General features: G+C 43.9%; 1 protein-coding gene across 2 annotated transcripts in view; it reads left to right on the top strand.

The window, feature by feature from the left end:
• The first annotated feature begins 14,106 nt into the window (after positions 1–14,106).
• The window catches only part of JUP (junction plakoglobin), a 31,863-nt gene continuing 24,948 nt past the window's right edge, over positions 14,107–21,021 (top strand). For both annotated transcript variants that reach the window (XM_031966260.1, XM_031966259.1), the window contains exon 1: positions 14,107–14,274. The gene's annotated coding sequence lies outside the window, so the exon portion shown is untranslated. The remainder of the gene's footprint in view (positions 14,275–21,021) is intronic.

Genomic DNA, 21,021 nt, shown 5'->3' with positions numbered 1-21,021 from the left:
AAGAGAGTAGAAGGAGGGACAGTGGATAGGAGGGAGGGTGGAGGCTGGTGGCTAAAGCCCAAATTCATGACTCATTTTCCCCAAATCCATCTACCCACTTGTTTTGCCTAGAGCCCCTGCCTCTAGGGACTGCTTCTCTCCAACCAGCCAGCAGAGGGAGCCTCCAACATAGATATGTCACGTCCAGAGAATTGGAGTCTCTGGGAATTGTCCCTTGTACAGAAAATAACCTGTTTCTAAAGACCAGTCTCACAGGACAGCTGTTTCTGTCCTGTGGGGAGAAACTAACCCAGCAATAAAGAGGCTGGGGCTTGGGAGGTCTGAGCTGCAAGTAGACTAAAGCCAGTTGGGTGAGCTAAATCTTGCCCCAATAAATATGGCAAACCTCTGGGAGCTGAGGGCCAGCTGAGAACCCAAGATATAGGTTCTCTAGGATGGTATTAAGCCCAAGAGTGGCTGCTGTACGTCCAGCCTGAGCAAGATAGATAGATTCTGTCTTTAAAAAAGAACAAAAGAAAATTGACTTGTTTTGGGGGCAGGTAGCTAGGTAAATATTTATTATGTCTATTCCCCAAATTCACATGCTGCTCACCCACCAAGAAAAGGAAGGACAGAAGGCTACTCCTCCTCCTTCTTAGTCTTAGAAGATGGAGGAGAATCTGGGAGACATTGTTCTCATTGTGCCTCAGTGTCCCCAGCCTGGCTGCCATGTGACCTAAACTGTGTCATCAATTCTTTGCTTCTTCCTTTGTGGAATAGGGAGACCTCACCCCTCCACTCAGCTCCACCCTGCTCCTCCAGGGCCATGAGGCTGAGGGAGATTGGGATTCAGGGTGGAGGAGAGGGAAGGAGTCAGGCTTAGTCAAAGCTGGCTAACTCAGGTGATGATGTCCACTCCTTCACTTCCCCCCTCCCCCTCCAAGCAGGGAAGCGCTTGGGTCAATTGGTGAAAGAGTTTTAGGTTTCATCTTTATGACTTTTCTCCATTGCAGTCCTAAGGAAGGTGAAACTACAGTCTCCACCCCTCCCTCTAAGTCTAAGTGCTATTATTACCTTTTCCAGACAGCTCTTCCTTCGGTTCCCACGAAGAAACACTCATATCACCAAGGGAAAGCAGTCCTGATGGCATACTTATGTATAATGCTTTAAAGTGTACAAAGAGTTTTACATATACTATCACATTTGATCCTTACCATCACTCTGGGAGGAGGGTGCTATTATTATTCCCTTCTACAGCTGAGAAAACTGGAGTTGAGTTGCCACTGGGCAAGTTACAACCTCCCTCAGCCTGTTTTCTCAACTGTAGAATTCAAAATCATGTCTTTCTGATTCCAGGTTCAGCGCTATCCACTGTACTGCCTATTGCCTCATAATTTGGGGTGCTATATCTGAGTGTGTATGTGTTTGTGTCTTTGTCCATGAGTGTGTTCCATGTCACTGTTTCTCTTTCGTGGAATATTCAAGAGTGATAGTTTTGTTCACAGGAGTATGTATTTATTTGAGTGTTTGTGTCCAGGAGTGATTGCTTAGGTGACTATGTCTACATCTGTCTGTGGGTTCTGTATGTGAATGGGCAGCTTTGTACTTGGGGCTGTGAGTACATGTAGGAAGGCCCAGCTTTCAAGAATAAGGAGGCAATGGTCCCTGTAGTCTCTGCCTTGGCCCAATCATGTAAGGGTTAAATTCAGTTCTGGGCGTTTCCTTTTAAGAATGACATCCATCAATTGGAGAACATCCAGAGGATGACGTTTGGGACTCCCCCTCCCAAAAAAAGAGAAAGAGTAGTCTTGTGGGAAAGGGATTATATTATTCTATTTATCCTCAGTAGGCAGAACCAAAATAATAGGTAGAAGTTACCAAGAAGTAAATGTAGAATTGATGCCAGAAACCTGTTCCAAAAACTGTTTGAAAGTGGAGTAGGCTACCCTGGGAAGGGGCCATCCTTATAGGCTGGATGATAGATTCTTCTTTGGAGGTGGGCAGGGAGGGAGCCATTAGGAAATTTTTTTCAGGTATGGATTGCACAAGGTGATCATTGAGGTCTCTTCTAATTTTAAAATTCTGTGATTCTTGTATGCTTTATTTCTCTTGGGGAGGGTGGGGAAACATTGGCTAGGAGTTGGTAGTCGTTTTTTCTTCCAATCAGCCTTATCTCTAAGCTTTCTCTTCTGTCCATCAGTTGCTAGCCCAGTGGACAGTGGAAGCTGGCTGGAAGGAGGAGGTGGTTGCCATGCTGGGAGACATGACCCTACACTCTATTTTCTGTCTTACTCATCTTCCATTCCAGGGTAGCCAGTCCCTCCTACCCTCTCACTGACGCCTCAGTCTCTCCATTGCCTAGCCAGCTCCCCAAACCGGTGAGACGGAGTCCCATCCCAGCGTGGGCCCTCGGGGTGGCTCCCAGACTGTCTCCCCATCTTGCCCAGCCCTGGACTCTCTCACCTATTCATTCCTCCCTCCTCCCACCCACAAGCCCCTCCCTGTTCCTGGCCACATCTTTCTTTACCCAACTCCCCAGGATACTTCCCACCAATCTGTCAGGGCCTCAATTTGTCCACCTGTAGCATGAGAGAAAAGCCAGAGAGATGATTCAAAAGCAGCTGGAGACTGAAACCCCACAGGGGATCTGCTGGAACAGGAGGGATTCCCATGGGGTAGGGAGTGGTTGAGGAGAGAAAGAGAACAAGAAGTTTTCCGGCATTCTTTCTTTTCAGTTTATGTCACCATCTGGGAGGTTGAGTTTTCTTCTGGGGAAGGAGCCAGGGCCTGTGAGAGGATACTAAGTGGACTGACAGGATGTGTAGACAAAGTCCCCTTTGCAGCCAGAGGCAAGGAATTTAGGAAGGAAGGAAGGAAAGAAGGGGAGGAGGGGCCTCAACTCCTTGCAGTTTCCTCTGTACTCCTACTAGGACCCTGGGCTAGACAATAATTTCTTTACCACCAGAGGGAAAAATGTGTGGGCCCTTATAGTGAGTATTGAAAACAGAGAGAATCTGAATAACAAAGGGAAATTAGTGCCTTCTAGGTCTAAAACTTTGATTACAAGATCAAAGCCTCTCACAGAACCCTTCTGAGGATACTCTGTTCATCTGCCTTTAGTCAGAATGCTTCCTCACTAGACTGCATAGTGGATAGAACACTGGACTTGGTGTCAGAACACCCAAGCTCCAATCCTGCCTCATTCTCTTCTATGAGCTCTATGACCTTGGACAAGCCATTTTACTTCCCTTTTTTTGCCTCAGTTTCCTTCTTTGTAAAATGGGGATAGTAATAGCGCCTTCTTGTGAGGATTAAATGAAGTAATATTTGTAAGGCACTTTGAAAATTTTAAAGTACTATATAAATGCTAGTAGTTAGTATTATTATTATCTCTGATAGAGTTGTAAGGGAAGCAGCATTTAGGGCTGCAAGGGACTTTGAAGACAGTTTTATTCAATTTTTTTTTTTTCAAATCTAATTTTGATTTTTCCCATGGCTAGCAGGTTAGGGACTCCTCCAATAAAGTATTGGGACATATGCGGGGGCAGCGGTGGGGCAAGATAGGGAAGAGTTGCACTGGTTGTCTCTTTCCAATGGTCAGTGATCTGGCCTTGTGGGAGTGTGGGCTAGCTTTGGGGAAGACATGCTCATTTTTGGTGAAGGTGTTATTGATAGAACAGGAATTGACTTGATTTTCCTCCATGGTCTTTCCAATAGTGGAAGTAGAGGAACCAACAAAGGGAAATTCTATTCTAGAATTTGTGATAGAGAGGAAATCCAGACAATAGTCTCACCTGTATTTAGATTTTGGGAAGGCAGATTTCAAAGATTTCAGGGGAAAAATACCTAGGATTCCAATGGTCCAAAATGCTAGAGGAAGAGTTGGTCCAGGAAGGAGGCTCAAGAATAGAATCCTGCAGACACCAAAGGAAATAGTTCCAGTGAGGAAGAAAAATGGACTTTTTTGAAAAGATACACAGGAACGCCACCAATCAATTAATTTTTTTTTAAATAGATGGAACATGGAAAAGAAGATCAGTTAACAGAAAGTAAATCTGAATGTGTTCCAAGTTAGTAAAAATAGTGTCAAGAACGCTAAAGTTCAGAATGAGTAGAGGCTGGTGAAGGAAGGTGAGGACAACAAAAAAGAATTTTTAAAGCTAGAGAGAGAGAAAAATAATCATAGAGGAGAAAAAAATGTTTGCTCAGGGTAGATGGCATCTGCCATCTTGAATACTTATAACTTATAACTGACTGGAGAGAGAAGCCAGAGCTTCTTCATTTTAATTTTGCTTCTCTTTCTTCTGCCAAAGTGAATAGGAATCACAACAGAGATGATTGAGAAGATGCCCTAAAAAACAAAAGATAATAAGAGAAGAAGCTACCCTTGATGATTCAGAGTCACCTAGGCTAGATGAACAGTCATCCCAGGATACTGAAAGAACTGATTGTATGACTGAGCGAGTCACTTAAAGTCTGTGTCAGTGTCCTTATTTGTAAAATGGAAATCACATTAGCATCTACCTCCCAAGGTAACAAGGATAAGATGAAATCATTTATAAAGTGCTATATAAATGCTAGCTTTTTCTTCCTCTCCTCCTCCTCTTCCTTTTCCTTCTTTTCTGTTTTCCTTCTTTTCTTTCTCCCCGCCTTTTCTTTCTCCTCTTCCTCCTCTTGAAGAAGGGATGATGTCCTGATATTCAAAAAAAGGAAGTGAGCAGAGTCTGCACATTGTTGTCCAGTGAGCCTGACTTCATTTCCTGGTTTAGATGACTTAGCTATCAAATCAAATTTAAAGATGCCAAAAAACTGGGAGACAGGTGACAAAGTCAGGATTCAAAAGACTCTTAACAGTCTAGACTATTGGGCTGAATCTAATAAAATAGCATTCCATAGGGATAAATATAAAGTTTTACATTTGGGTACAAAAAAATCAACTTCTTAAGTTCAAGATGGGGAAGGAATGAATGAAGCGTTTATTGGGCTCTTAATATATGCAAAGCGCTGAGCTAAGTGTTGGGGATACAAACAGAAAAGTAAGATAGTCTCTCTCTCAAGGAGCTCCCATTTCTATGGAGGAGGTAACACACAAGAAAGATCTCTGCTTCCAGTCAGATGGAAAAATCTCATGGTCCTTAGGATGCAGTAGCAAAGCAGTTAATAAGGACTCTTTTTTAAGGTCATTTTCACTGATAAAATCTTATCAGTTTCTGATATTAGATCTGAGAGTGCTAAAGACTGGTGATGAGAAATTTTTTTATTGGGTATTCAATAAATGGAATTGGAGAAGCTAGGTGGCTAGCTAGTCTTGGAGTCAGGGGCTCCTGAATTCAAAGTCATACTAGCAGTGTGATCCTGGACAAGTCACATTGCTGTTATCTTTCACATAAAACACAATGATCAATAAATGGGGCTGTCTTAGCTGCAGGAGCAGTTGCCAGGTCCATCTCCACAGGGACTGCTTCCCAGAATGAATGGGGAGCTGGAAGTGTGGCTGTTTCCAAAGTTTTCAGGTTCAGGATGGATGACTGATGGAAACCTGGTCCTATAGGTCTCTATCTTGTCTCTATCAGTGGCTGAGGGGAGATGATAGTGGTAGTGATAGCCTGCTTTGTCTTTCACATGATGTCTCCCGTCTTTCCCCCAGGGAAATGGGAATGGATAGACAAAAGTAAAAGTAGACAGCAGAGTAATTTTGAGAAAGAACTAGAGTTATTAGTAGAATGCAAGTTTAATTCGAATATGATCTAGAAACCAAATTCAGTGTTGGGCTATATTGAAAGGTATAGCTTCCAAGAATAGGGAAGTGATAACCACACTTTACAGTACGTACTGATCAGATCTTCTCTAAAGTATTGGTCAGTTCTATGTATATCACAGTATAAGAGGGGCATTGATAATATTAGCCAGCACTTATATAATACTTTTTTTTTTTTTTTTTTTTTTTGCTGAGGCAACTGGGGTTAAGTGACTTGCCCAGGGTCACACAGCTAGGAAGTGTTAAGTGTCTGAGGCCAGATTTGAACTCAGGTCCTCCTGACTTCAGGGTTGATACTCTATCCACTGCCCCACCTGGCTGCCCCACTTATATAGTACTTTATAAATATTTTTTTCATAGGGGCAGGTAGGTGGCAGAGCAGATAGAGCATTAATCTTGAAGTCAGAAGGATCTGATTTCAAGTCTAGCCTCAGGTACTAGAGGGACCAACAAAGGGAAATTCTATTTGATTTTTACTAACAAGGAGAAATTGATTGTTGGAAAGTGACTGTGGCCTTCCAAAATTTGTGATGGAGAGGAAACCCAGGCAATAGTCTCACCTGTGTCCTAGATTTTGGGAAAGCAGATTTCAAAGGATTTAGGGGAAAGATGCCTAGGATTCCAGTGGTCCAAAATGCTAAAGGAGGAGTAAGGATGCTCAAGAATGGAATTCTGAAGACACCAAAGGAAACCGTTCCAGTGAGGAAGTATGACCCTGGACAAGTCATTTAACCCTGATTTCCTCCAATAAATAGATACAAACTCATTTTATCCTTATGGCAGCCCTGGAAAGGTATATATCATTATTATACCCATTTTACAAATACTGAGGCAAGCAGATTTGGGTGACTTGCTCAGAGTTACACAACTAGTAAGTCTGTGAGGCTGAACCTGAACGAAGATTTTCCCTCTAACCATGGCATGACTAATCTGGAGTGTCCTGAAGAAAGAAACCAGGATGGATGGTATAAAGGTTCTTGAGACCATAAAGATTGATTGAAGGAACTGATAATTTTAACCTGAGAAGATACTTAGGAGAAATGATAGTTGTGTTTAAGTATTTGAAGAAAGATTAAATTTGTTCTGTTTGTCAGAACCGGGAGCCAGGAGTGGCAAAAAGGCCAATACAGCCTTTATGTAACAATTTGATGTACCTAAAAATAGAAAAGGCTGCCTTGAGTAGTGGTAGGTTCCCTTTCCTTGGAGACCAGATGTGTGTTTGTTGGGTACGAATGGTTGAGCTAGATAGCCACTGAGGTTTCTACCAAATAATTCTAAAATTTGTTCCAGTTAAGGCAGATCTGGGGTACAAGATAATTGATCCCTTTACTTTTACGAAGCTCTCTGCTGTACCTACCTCTTACTTCTTTCATAGCTCTTCTTTCCTGGAGAAATGGAACCAACATGATCTCATCAACACTCTCAGAAAACCCCTGAGGGGCAGGGAAGAGGTGATTAGCCTCATTTTGAGAACATACAAACCTGAGGCCCAGGGAAAGGATAGGGATGAACCTATAGGACCAGGTTCCCATCAGTCATCCATCCTAGACAGCCCCACCCTGCCCAATGATCAGGCTCCTTGATGGCACAGGGATTGGTATGTCTTGGGAGGCAGGGAGAATCAGGGCACTCACCCCATGCTCAACATGAACCCCTGGTTCTGCTTGTTGGCTAAGTCACCCCATAATCACTGCCTTACCTGGATTCCAACTGGCGCCTTAGTACCCACCCATATCTCATCTATTCTGATCTACAAGCAGCCCCAAGGAGTGGGGATGGCCTCTAATTCCCATTATTCAGGCAGAGAAATTGAGGTGGGGGTAGATGTGTATCTTTTTAATCACCTTCTCATCTCTTTTGGTCCCTCAAAACACACTTTCTCTTCTTTTTTTCTTATTGAGCCTATGTCTAAAACAGAAACCATTATTTTTTCCTAACCAAATTCTTCCTTCTACTAAACTTCCCACTTCTATTGAGGGCAACATTAGCCTTTCAGATTCATAACTTTAAAATCATACTCTAATCAACCAAATCATTTCTAATGGAGCAGTAATGAACTGAACTAGCTATGCCCAGAAAAAGAACTCTGGGAGATGACTAAAAACCATTACATTGAATTCCCGCCATCTAGGGGAGGGGGTGGGGGGGTAAGAGGTGAAAAATTGGAACAAGAGGTTTGGCAGTTGTTAATGCTGTAAAGTTACCCATGTATATATCCTGTAAATAAAAGGCTATTAAATAAAAAAAAATCATACTCTATTCTTCCCTTTTCTTGATAGTTCAGACCCAATCAGTTGCCAAGACTTATTGATTTTACCATCACAATATATCTCAAATCTATTATCCATTCACAAGCCTACCAACTATATTCGGTAACTTTCATTACCTTTCACCTGAACTATTGCAATAGTCTTCTAATTGGTCTCCTTGCCTTTTCCTCCTCTCCAATCCAACCTCCTTACAACTGCCAAAGCAATCTTTTAAAATGAGTCTGATCATGTTATTCCTCTACCCAAGAAGATCTCTCTCTATAAAAATACAGTCTTTGGCTTTTAAAAACTTTTATAAGCTGGCTCTAGCTTGCCTTTTCAGGCTTAATGAACATTACTCTTCTTCACACAATCTATATTCCAGCCAAAATGTTCTGCTTGCTATTTCATCTCCCACTTCCATGTCTTTGTCCAGGGCATTTTTCATCCCCGTATTGCCCTCCCTTTTCAGCTCTATCTCTCCTGGTTTCCTTTAAAGCTCAGTTCAAGAGCTACCTTCTTTCCTGAGACCTATCTTGAGACTTTCAGTTATGAATGCCCTCTGTCTGGAATTTACTTTGCAAATAGTTTGTATTTAATTGTTTTTATACATATTTTCTCTTCTAATAAAGTACAAGCTGCTTGAGGGCAGGGATTGTTTGTTTTATTTTTATCTTTTCATCCTCAGCTTCTAGCATGGTGCCTGGCACATAGCAGGTAATAATAAATGCTTGCTGAATTAAATTTAATCAGTATGTGTTTGCAGCACTCATTTCATCCTGCAAAATCAGCTAGATAAGGAGATGAAGGGGATATATAGGCATCTTTTTTTCTACTCATTTTAGTAATAATATAGGATGCTGTGCTGTGAGATCAGGTGGCAAGATTTTGGGGAACATATTTCCATTGATTCATGGAGACCTTCCTGGAGAAGATAGCTGGGAAGAATCTAGGTATAGAGAAAAAAAAAAAAGCATGGTGGTAGTAGTGTCCAGTCTGTTCTCCAATGTTTATGCCATCCTTGATACCCCAGTACTCTTCCTCATCTACCAAACCCATGCTTCAGCTCTCTCCCCAACATTCACACTAATCCAACCCCCTCCAACCTCTCTGACCCTCTTGCATTTCCTCTCCCCTCACTCGGATTACTAGTAGTCAGCTGGGATGATCAATTATCAATGAGTTGTAGGCTGTTCCTTTAACTGGAGGCTAATGTGCTGATGAAATATTCAGGGATCTTAGTTCCCGATTCCCACTGCTCCCCTAATGTGGGTGGTGGTGATGGGGGGGGGGGGTTGCCAATGCTTTCCAAGGCTAAAAACTGACAAGTCTCTAAATTGGAGTCTTTGCCCCAGGGGATAATCTACAGGAAGGTTGTTTGTTTGTACTAAGGAAAAAGAAGGCAGAGGTCCTGGAATGAGGATGAGACAACGGGAGAGTGAAGAGCAGGGTGGTAGTGGTGGCTAAAAGTCTTGTTGCTTCATTGATCTCTCCAGTCTAGGGTAGTCATCTGTGCTGATTACAGGGAGTATGAGATGGAAATGGTTATTGATTTACAGTGGAGTCCCTGAAGGTAGCAGAGACAATCATGAAAAATCCCTGCCTTCCTCCCGCCCCTTCCAACTCTGGTTTTTCTTCTAAGAGCAGATTTTTTCAGAGGTCTCAACTAAGTCATCTCACTGCAATGATATTAGCAGCCTGAATTGATTTTGTACTTTATAGTTTGCAAAATAATCTTCTCATAACAATACCATGAGCTTGCATTATTAGCTCTTATTATGACCAAGTATTATTAGCTTTGTTTTACACATGAGAAAACTGAGGCCGTGTATTACCTGTAATTATGGAGCTCATATGGAACAGAGCTTGAATCCAGGGCTTCAGATCTAAAACTTTATTTTTTCCACACAGTCTCTTAAATCTCATATCAGCTCTATAATCATTTTGCTCTTAGCCTAAATCTCATAGTCAGAACCATGAGTGTATGCTCGTCTAACATGGGGTTAGTGTCTCCCCCAGGGAGAAAGAACTTTTTTTTTTCTCTTTAAAGTCTTTTTTCTCTTTAAACATGCTTTTATTGATTTATTTTGCTTAGGTATTATCAACATGTTTCAAAATGTCCCTCTTCCCTTTTTCCCCCCAGAATTGCTCCACTTTTGATGAACTGTGTGACCTTAAATAGATCCTATCTTGTCTTGAAGACCATTTTTTCCTACATTTCTTTGTATCCCCAGCTCTTAGTATAATACATAAGAGGCGATTAATAAACGTCTATTGATTGGCTAGAAAATAAGAAGAATTAGCTGATGCTATGATTCTTCCTTGAAAGTCTCTGGAAGCCTCTGGGAAGTTGTTTTGGGGTTGGATGATGGGTGGAATGCTGAATCTCTTCCCCTTTTGGAACACCAATGTATATATGGAGGAATAAGAGGAGACAAGCAATGGATGTCAACTGGTGACACAGGTGCATGTTAGGACAGGCCTCTTCCCCTGCCTTGCCCAGCTTTGGGTTCTGGTGGGAAGGTGGGGCAGGTGGGGTGGGTGGGGCAACTGCTGTGTCAGCTAGAGAAGTGAGACTAGAAGCAAGTTTAAGGAGCTTGTGTTGTTTCCACCTGCACCCCCCCCCTACAGTTCCGCTCCCCCACCCCCACTATGAGAACCACTTAGGTGTGTCAAATTTCCAGAAACTTGGTGGGGGGGTGGTAATCCTAGGATAACAAACCATTACATATTGACCAGCTTTAGGGGGAAAATTTTTGATCCTGAACGAGATTTCCCCAACAAGAGACTTCCAGGGATTTTGTGTTAATAATAAAAGACCGTCTCAGGGTATCTGGTAAGTGTCTTGAGCACAAATGTCTCTGGGATTTTGTACTAATATCCATGAACCTTCCAGATCCATCCCTTCCCTCTAAGTCTGTATCTTCCCTTTCTCCTTCCCCTCCCCCTGTCTTCTTTGTCTTTCTGTTTTCCCTCTAACATTCCATTTCCACCCACATTTTTCACAGTGAAGTGTTTCTGGAATCACAGTTGTAATTAAGTACCCTCCCCAGTGTGGATCAGGCACACCTCTTCTTCAGTCTCAGGCTATTGGGCAGTGAGACCTAAAGCCAGACCATGGTTCCTTTTTTTCTCACGCCTTGCCTTGCCTTGAATTCCTTCACAATTCAGAACACAAATCTTTTTTTTTTTTTTTTTTTTTTTAAATCTCTAAACAAGAGGTGTTAGTTGCTTAGGAAGTAATTTCTCCCCACTTCTGCATTACATAGCCCCTTCCCCAGCTATGCTGAAGCATAAAAAATTACAGAAACTTCTGGTTTCTCTCTCTTACCCTTGTTCTGGTGTCTTTCATCATGACCATTAGGGAAGAAGGTTTTAGTTATCTAATCCCATTTCTTTTGATAGTCATTTACTATGTAGTTAATCAGGAACCAGCCTAATTTAACAGCCCAAAGTTGGGAGTCATCAGATTAATCTCCCCTAGGTAGTTTGTTTTTTTTTTTTTTTTTGCTTTTTAAAAAATTCTGAACATTCTTTAAGCCTGAGTTGAGTTAGAATAAAATGGTGTGTGTGTGTGTGTATAAATATATGTTTTCCTGTCTGTGAATATCTCTTCATGAGTCTATGGGTATGGAACTTTATGAGTTTGTGAATGTATTGATTTCTGTGTGGATGGGAAAGTGAGTATAATTGTATATCTGTATATGGGTATCTGTTCCTATGAGCGTACAAGGTATGTGTGTATTTAAGTGTGTGGGTGGAGTGGAGAGGGGGTTCAAATAGCAAACAGAAGCTTCAATGCCTTATATGGCCAGAGGCCTCAAATAAAGAGGAGGAGAGAGAGGGGGGAAGATAAAAAAGAGAAGGGGAGCCTATTTCTTTTCTGGTATAATGTCTGCCTGAAGCTCCCTGGACTTCATTAGATAGAGTGAGGAGAGCTTCCTCTATTACTTCCACAGAAGCTCACTGTCTCCAGACGATATTTTTACCTGTTTCCCTTCTTCCATAGTATTTCCTGTCACTCTTTGGGCACCTCTGTTTTCCAGCTATTTTTGTCTTCTTGGGGTTGACTCTTTTTTATGAATTAGCCTCAGATGGGAACCCTTTTCTCCCACTCCAAATATTGAAGCCCTAGAAAGCTGAAGTGAATTAATCCTTTGAGGGCTAATGTCTGAGCAGTCACAGAAGTCTGGACAAGAGGAAATGGATTTAAACCACAAAGGAAATTTAGGTTCAAAACAAAACAAAACAAAACAAAAACTTTCCACATGTCACTAGCATAATTGCACTTTTTCCTAAGGGAATTAGGGAATTTTGTTTTTCCCAAAAGGAGAATTCCCTGACTGTCTTGGTTTAGAAGCACAGAAATGGATGACTTGGTGGCTGTTTCATCTTCCCCAAGGTTAGTCTGTGGCAGAGAGAGAGAGAGACAGAGAGAGAGAGAGAGAGAGAGAGATTTGAAAATTAGGTTAAATTTCAGACACTTAACATTTCCTAGCTTGTGATCCTTGGCAAGTCACTTAACCCCAATTGCCTCAACCAAAAAAAAAAAGGCAAGAAAATGAGGATAAACCCACCATATTGACAGAAAGATAATGATGATCTCCAAGCTTTCTAACAGAAATCTAATTTGGGGATGTAGGAGAAAGGCAATGTTTCTACATGAGAAATAGGGAAAAGAGACCCTTCTTATTCCAGCTTCTGGGTCTTCTCTTTGCAACCATTGCTTCTAATTCCATCCATAGTAACATCCTATGCTTTTTAGTTAGGAGCTGACAAGTTGGAACACGATGTGGGGTGAGACACCCTTGAAATATTGTTGGGGAGAAAGGCACACACACAGTGTTCTATTCACTCCATTCAAAGGTGTTTTGTTTTTCTCTCTTGCTCCTGATACATTCCCCCTTCCCTCGTTCTTCACCAGACCAAGTCAGACTAATCTTCTTCTTATTAAGTGGGTCATGTGGAAAAAAAGGAGAAATAAAGTAAGATCAGAGACCAAGTAGGGGTTTGGGTAAGAACCAGGACACAGAGTGGGTGTTGCCTTCAAGAAGGCGAACCCAAGCAGCAATAGGGGAAAGAGTCCTATTCTCCAACTGAAAAAGTTGTCCTGAAGCAGACTGGGCAGCAGAAGCATTTAGAGATGAAAATCCCCAATGAGGGAGCCAGACAGGCCGAGGGCAAGGAGAGCAGAGGAGAGAGAAGGTTATCTGCTTGGCGAGACTGCCGAGTCCTTCCTGCCTTCCCCCACCTGTTATCACCTCCAGGAAGACCTCCTGGACGGGGTTAGAATGTTTGGTTACCCACTGCGGGCTGGGTTGGAAGGGCCCACTGTGTGCGACAGGAGGTTGAACTCACAGTGAGCCCTTTAAAAAACATCCTTTCAGTAAATGTCCCCAAAAAGAAAGGCCATGTTTTTTTTTTTTTCCTCTCCAGATCTCAGGGCCACCGTTCATTCTCATTCTCTCTCCTCACTCCCTCTTTCTCCCGCTCCCGCGGGTTTTCTTTAGCCTCACAGGCTAGTTTCTTCCATTATCCCATCCGAGGCCATCGAACTTCCATTCAAATCCTCTTTTCCCTCAATCCCAGGTCTTTGCAACCTGATGCCTGTTTTTTGGTACCCGGTGAATAATCCCCTTAAGGGAATTATTCCCAGATGCTGAGCTGGTTAGGCGTCTACCCAGACACTCGGCTTCCCTACCCTAGAGCCGCCCTCCAGAATCACCTGTAGGACAGGTATGGGGGGAGGGGGTGAAAGTGGGAGTGGGTTCTACCTGGTGGAGACCATGGGTGGGGCAAGACACACCTCAACCACCTCATTGGCTTCTCCTCGAGTCTTACTGACAGCGTCTCAGCCATTCATGAGGCAGTATTCCTGCTCCATCCAATAGACGCGGAATTGGGATCGGACCTCGAGCTGGGGTCGGGCCCCGGAGCCGACTGGCAGGGCACGAGGCCAATGGAGAGGCCGTAAACACAGGCGGCCCGAGAGGCGGTCTCGGAGCTCGGCTCCGCCCCCCCGTTGGACGGGCGGGCCGGGAGGCGAGTGAGAGCGCGGCGGAGGGTGGGCGTAGCCCCGGGGGCGGGGCTCCAAGGGGGAGCCCGAGGCGTGGCTTGGCTGTCAGGTCTCTTCTCCTTTTGTTCGTTTAGGGAGTTGCAGCCGCGGCCAGAGTCCGGAGCAGCCGCCGCCCGAGAGGAGCCGATCCCCGGATCCAGCCGCAGCCCGGCCCCAGCCCTGCCCGCTGCCCCGAGCCCCAGCCGCAGCCCGGACCCCGGCTACGAGCGCAGGTGAGGGGCGCGCTCTCGGGTGCGGGCGCCCGGAGGGGCGGGTCCGCCGAGGTGACATTCGCAGGCGGAGGGGAAGGGGGCGCCCAGGGAGGGGGCTGAGGGAGGCTGGCCGGTCCGGCGGCGGGAGCAGGCGCCCGCTTACCGGGAGAGGAGGGGGCGGCTCTTCGGGAGCTCCGAGCCTCGCGAGGGGGCGGCGCACGGGGGCGCAGCCGGGCTGGCGGAACTTCGCTTGGGCAGAGGATGGACGTCTGAGGGGTCAGGCCGGTCACTCCCGAGGGGAGGGGGGGGAGCGCCCAGCTGGGTGGGGCTGGAGATGGGGAGCCAGAGGCTGAGGGGAGGGAGGTCGCTGGCCATTTTAGGGGGGCTGGGGAAGGGCTTTGACCGTGTTCCGGAAGAGTCCGCGCTGCCTGGGACCTGGAGCGGGGTACGGTGCCGGGCAGGGTCCCGTCTGGCTCGAGCACTGCCCTGCCTGGCAGCGGCTTCCGCGGACCGGAGTGCAGGGGGACACTTTGGCCTCATTCCGCGTAGTGAGCACATCGCGCGTTCTCTCGCTGGGTGTCCAGCTGCGAATTTACAGTGGAGGAAACTTGCAGCCGGGCTGCACTCCCCGTCCCCCCCCTCCCCCCCTCCCCCTCCCCCCCAGGCCTGGGCGGGGCCCTATTGTCTGGGCCCAGATTTCGGCGCGGGGGGGTCAGGGCTCCGGCCTCGCAGGCGGGACCTCCGTTCCTGGTTTGCTGAGCAGGTGAATTTGTCGTTAGACACGCATTTGGCGCTGGCCATGCCCTGCGAGGAAACAGCCGAGTCCCCGATTTTCTTCTCCGCAGGGTGTTTGAGTTTTGGGAGGGGCGAGAGTGGGGGGCTTGTTTTATTTTAGGGTGTATGACCTTGTTGAGACTTGGGGAGGGCTCCTGGGAGGAGGTGGTTTATGGAGGGTCAGGAGGCAGCAGTAAGTTACCTGGTCTTCTTGCTGCCTCCTCTGAGTAGAGAACGCCTGCTTCAGATACTTCCTTTCATAGATTCTTTTGTAACTAGCTTCCGAAGGGTGATGTGGACCTCGGTTTACTCAGCTGTAAAATGGGAACACACTTGCCTCAAAGGGTTGTGAGGGCCACACGAGATATTTGCCAAGTGTTTAGCACAGTATCACATCGTAGGGCTATATACACGGTTTCCTCTACCCTCACCCTGTCTTCCCTCTGTCCTTTTTTCCTCTTTCCCTCCTGCCCTTCCATTCATCTTTCATTGTGGAAAATTCACCTGACAATAAACTCTTTCTTTCTTTCTCTTTCTTTCTTTCTTTCTTTCTTTCTTTCTTTCTTTCTTTCTTTCTTTCTTTCTTTCTTTCTTTCTTTCTTTCTTTCTTTCTTTCTTCCTTTCTTCCTTTCTTCCTTTCTTCCTTTCTTCCTTTCTTCCTTCCTTCCTTCCTTCCTTCCTTCCTTCCTTCCTTCCTTCCTTCCTTCCTTCCTTCCTTCCTTTCTTATAATAAACTTTCTTGTTGTTCAGTCCTGTCTGACTCTTCTGTGAACCCATTTGTGGTTTTGCTGGCAAAGATAGTGGAGTGGTTTGCCATTTCCTGCTTCGGCTTATTTGACAGGTGAGGAAACTGAGGGTTTTCCAAATTGTGTTAAATAAATTCTCCAGAATCACACAGCTAATAAATGTCCAAGGCTGGATTTGGACTCAGAATCCTCCTGACTCCAGGCCCAGGGCTCTATCCCCTGTGCCACCTAGCTTCTCCAATAAACTTCCTAGAAGGAGGGTGGCTGTCATAGAATCATAGATCTAGAGGGCCACAAAGTTTAGCTCCTTACTTCTCCTCAAGAGCTTCTTAACTCTGAATATATCTAGAGCTCAGAGTTGATCCTTTCTAATCTTATCCTTTTCCCTCCCCATCTCTATTCCCTGAAGATAGAGGGACCCCACTTGCATTTTCTTTCCGTATCTGGGGGCATCCCTCTGCACCCCTCTTTCTTTTCCCCAATTTAGGCAAAGCCTTTGTCGCCTTCTGTATTAACTGCCACCAGTCCAGAGTAAGAGATTGAGCTAGAAAAAAATCTGTGTAGGAGATTCAATTATCATTCATTCTTACTCATCTTCTACCCTTTCCCATTCCCTGGGTTAATTAGCTACCTTTTAATTGAGGAAGAAGCTAGCAGCAAGCAGTAGGGCTTGATTTTCACTTAATTACAAAATTAAGAAGTTTGCTGAAGCTTATCTACTGTAGATATAGTTAGGATCTGGGCCTTTTGAGTGCTCCTTGAACAAATCATAGGGTCAGAAAATTTTTATAGCCGGAAAGATCTTCATTTAGCCTAGGTCCTTGTTGAGACATGGTTAGGGCTGGTAGTTTCTGGTCCACAAGGAAGAAATGGAAGAAAGTTTTGATTTTTTGATTCGATTGCTTGGGTCTTGACCAGGAAATATAGCTCACATTTAAACTCAGGTTTATAAAACACTCTTCTCAATATGACCCTGTAAGGCAAGGAATGCCAATACTATCGTGCCCATTTTAGAGATGATAAAATGGAGATTGGGAGAGATGAAAGTGACTGGTCAAGGATCACAAGGCTAGAAGGTTGTTCTGGAGAAGGAGAAAGAGGGCTAGATTTGGAATCAGTGCACCTGAGTCTGATTCACTCTTTGGCAAACCATTTTGGTTCTCTCAATCTCAGTTTCCTCATGGGGTGGGGGGAGGAAAAAAAGACCTCTAAGATATTTTCTAACCCTACTTTGTCAGAGATGGGATTTGAACTGAGGTCCCCTGACTCTGTATTTCAGTACTTGTCCCCCTCTGAAATCCTGTTTCCTCTTCCCTTTTGCTCTTGTGTTGTTTTTTAATCATGTCCGACTCTTCATGACCCATTTGGAGTTTTCTTGGCAGAGATACTGGGCTGCTGTGCCATTTCTTTTTCTAGCTCATTTAATAGATGAGAATACTGAGGGGAACAGGATTAAACTGACTTGGGCAGGGTAACATAGCTGAGATGTGTCTGAGGCTAGATTTGCACTGGGAGATGGGACTTCCTTGCCCCAAGCCTGGCAACTTTATCCACTTTATCACCCAGCTGCCTCCTTCTTTCCTCCTTCCCCCTCTCCCCCCTTTATCTCCTAGAGATTTGAATTTACAGGATTTATCAGTCAGACCTCATTTTTTTCCTATTAGTCCAGGCATTTCCAAGACCTGCCTCATCTGTGTTCAGCCTTAGCCCTAGGAATGAAGAGGTCAAGAGAAAGCTTGGAACACTAGTAGAAATGCTCTGAATCTAATTCCTTTGCTGTGGCAGCTTCTGCTGGTGTGAAGGTGGGGGCAGGGAAGGAATAGTACTGTATGGTTTGTACCAAAGCCAAGGAGGAGGGGAAATGACATGGTAATTGCATTAACTCAATGATTAGTTTAGCTAATCTGGTTTGTGGCTGAGTTGAAGATTGTACTGAATAAGAATTGCTCTGTACTTGCCTGAGAAAACCAGTTTTTGCTGGGGGAAGAAGGAGAGTATATTAAAGAAAGAAGAAAAAATATTGAATTTTGTGGATTTTGCCTGAGGTCTGTTCCAATTTAGGTGAAAGGGAATCCTGATCCTGTTATTCTCCTTACCCCAATGAATGCTCAGCCCCAGCCTATCCCCAAAATTCAGTTTTTGTCTTCAGTGCCTTGCATTCCGAGGAGAAAAGGGAGATAAAAGAATGAGGAATAAAAGTATCCAGGGTTGGAGACTTCTCTGCAGGACCCCTCTTTGTCCCCTCCCTTGGGAGATTGGAGTTTGAGGGCCAGATAGGACTTCTGCAGAGTCCTGAATAGCTTTAGGGGAGAAGTTAATCTTTACTAAGAAGATTTTTTTTTTTTTTTAACTCCCTGGGAATTCCCTTCCCTAAATTTTTTCCTCTCTCTCTAAATTTGCCTTCCCCAAGTTTCCAGAGGCTCATATCTATTTGGGTGGAGAGAAGATAAATTAAGAGGTGATTGTAAAGGGGAACAGGGTTGGCAGGAGGGAGAGAGAATTCTTTGAAGCCATAATTGACTCACCTTTACATTCTCTGCGGTCTGGAGAGAGGAGCTCACTCTAGTGGCTAGGTATTCTGATTGTGGGGGTGGGGTTAAATAGGTCTCTCCGAGACCAGTAGGTTGTGGGAATATAATGGGGGGTGGAGTGGGGTAGAGGAAGGTCAGAATTCCAGATAGGGAGGCCCCTGGAAGGAGGGGCTTGTGGGTAAAGCTACTAAGCACCAGGAATGCCTGGCTCCAGCTGGTTGGACTGATCTAGTCTTGTGGATGATATGGAAAGTGAAATACTTTGCTTTGTCCTGGGATAGAACCAAGTTAAAAAAGGAAAGCGGATACATAAAAACAAAGAGAAAAAACCCAAACATCTGGTAAAAGATTCCCCCCATCTTAGATCTTTGAATCTTCCTTCTGAGGTGGAGAGAAGAATATCTGAAAACCAAACTGGAGGAACTTTAATTAGCTATGTCCAGCTTCTGATTGGGAGAAATCTATGGGTTAATCTAGCCATTTCCCTGCCATTGGGTGGTATGGCCCCTCCCTCAGATCAATGGAAAAGGTTTCTTTGTCTTTTCTGTCCTAGGTAGGGCAACTGAGTAGCCAAGAGGAACAGGGATTCAAGAGTCATGGTAGCCAGTCTGACGCTCTTTGAGAACTGTCTACATTCTACTGGTGGCTCCAGAGGGACTCTGCTTTAATACTGCTAGACCTTGGGCTCAAGTTGCCTCATCAGTAAAGTGGATTAGGTTGATTTAGATAACTCTGAGGGTGCCTTCTGAGGTCCCTAAAATTGTAAGCCTGTGATTTAGAGGGCCTGGGAATGGGGGAAGGAATACAAAGGTTTGCCATATAGCTATCTGAATTTCTGCGGTCTGTGCGGAAGGCAGGAAAAGGTCAGAGTTCTGGTCACTAAGGGAGTTGGGGTCAAGCCCGCCTTTTGTCATTCTTTCTCTAATTCCTCAACAATCCAATCCCTTGTAATAAAATAAAATAAAATAAATGAATTGGGCCACTGGTGTTGGGATGGGGAAGGCAGCTTTGGCTAGGCAACCTGAGTAATGAGCCTTTAACTAATCAAGTCACTGTGTTTGGGTCTTTTTGCTTGTGGTTTAGTCCATTTTTCATCTTTTCCTTTCCTCTCAGATTTAATTTTTTTAAAAGGAGACTCTATTCTCATTTCTTTCTGACCCATCTCAAGGCTAAAATAAGCTGGGAAATATCAGGGTGGTTCTAAGACCTGATCCTGGAGAAGAGATTTGATAAGAGGGGAAAAAATGAGGGTCAAGTTCAGACTTCCAAGCATATGAATAATTGTCAAACCGTCTGTCACCATTGAAGATATAGAAGAGAAATGGACTGCAACTATTGAAGGAGAAATGATTAAATAAGTTAGGTAGGGAAAAAAAAAATAACTAAGACGGGATTAGACTAGACTAAAATTTTTTCTCACATAATCCTTGCCTTTCCTGACTTCTTGTAAGCTAACTAAAATTCCATTTTCTATAGGAAGCTTTTTGTGTTCTCTCTTAATTTTGGTGCATTCACTCTCCTAATTACTTGCTTTTTATCCTTTTTACTTGTTTGTATTTGCTCATTGATTCTCACTTGCCTCTTAATTCTAGTGCTTGGGACATAGTAGGTGCCCAATAAATGTTTATTGACTGGAGACATTGGAATGGTTTATAAATATGTGAAGGGCACTGATGATAGTGAATAAGAAGGTCTAGGATTGACTTTCTTTCTGAATGGGATATTGGGCAACCGTAGGGAAGAGGAGTTCTCTTTGTGTGGGGAAGGAAGATAACCAAAATCTTGGAGATGGTGTTTGATGTTTGCACCAGTGACTTGAGAATTTTTTGGTGACTTCAGTTAACAAATATTAATTATATTTATATTATAACTATTATATTTATTAACTGCCTACTATGTGCTAGGCATATAGGCCCTAGGTCCTGGACATACAAAGATTTGTCCGAAAGTGTATAAGAACACCTGTCACCTGTTAGATGAATGGGAAAGAGCCATCTATACTGTCACAGAAAACTATCTTATCCACTTTTATTGGGGATGGAGCTGATGGTACTAATCTCTGACAGTTCTCTAGGCAGGGCCTGATGAGAAGGCTGAATGTCTACTGTTGGTTTTGTCCAGTCGGACAGTCTTATACTTTGGGTTCCTTGATTTGGGACAGAAGAGGATTTTTCTGTAGCTTAGATTAAATATCCTTCTGCTTCTCCCACCATGGATTCAACTAACTCTTGAGTCTTCATGGTTAGCAGGTCTGGATAATTGAAAATAAACATGGAAAAATCTATCAATATCATTTTAATTGTGATTTTTACACTAAACTTTCCTTGTCTTAACCAGCCTGCCCATTTTGAGGAGCTGTTACTAAGAAACAATAATAGCTAATGTTTTCTACTTTGTTCTATTTATTCCTCCATTCTTATTCCAAGGAATGAGCCCCAAAGGGTCACTAGATTGAGAATGAGTGAGTGAACAGTCAGTAGTCCTGAATAAACCATATCCCATACAGAAATAAAGATGACATTTTCTGTACTTTATAAAGAGATATGTAAAGCAATTTCCCATGTGTATCATATTCAGTTAGTATGGAAAACTGGAAGTAAATATGATTTTGTCAGTGGAGTGCCTTTAATGGAGCAGACAGATTTCCCTGGAGAATTGAGTAGTTTTAGCAATGGGCATTTCTGTCTCCTTCGAATCCCCTTCATTTTTTTCCCTCC

This window comes from Sarcophilus harrisii, chromosome 4 (assembly GCF_902635505.1).
Source record: "Sarcophilus harrisii chromosome 4, mSarHar1.11, whole genome shotgun sequence".
Taxonomy (NCBI): domain Eukaryota; kingdom Metazoa; phylum Chordata; class Mammalia; order Dasyuromorphia; family Dasyuridae; genus Sarcophilus; species Sarcophilus harrisii.
This window is presented reverse-complemented; position numbering and strand designations above follow the sequence as displayed.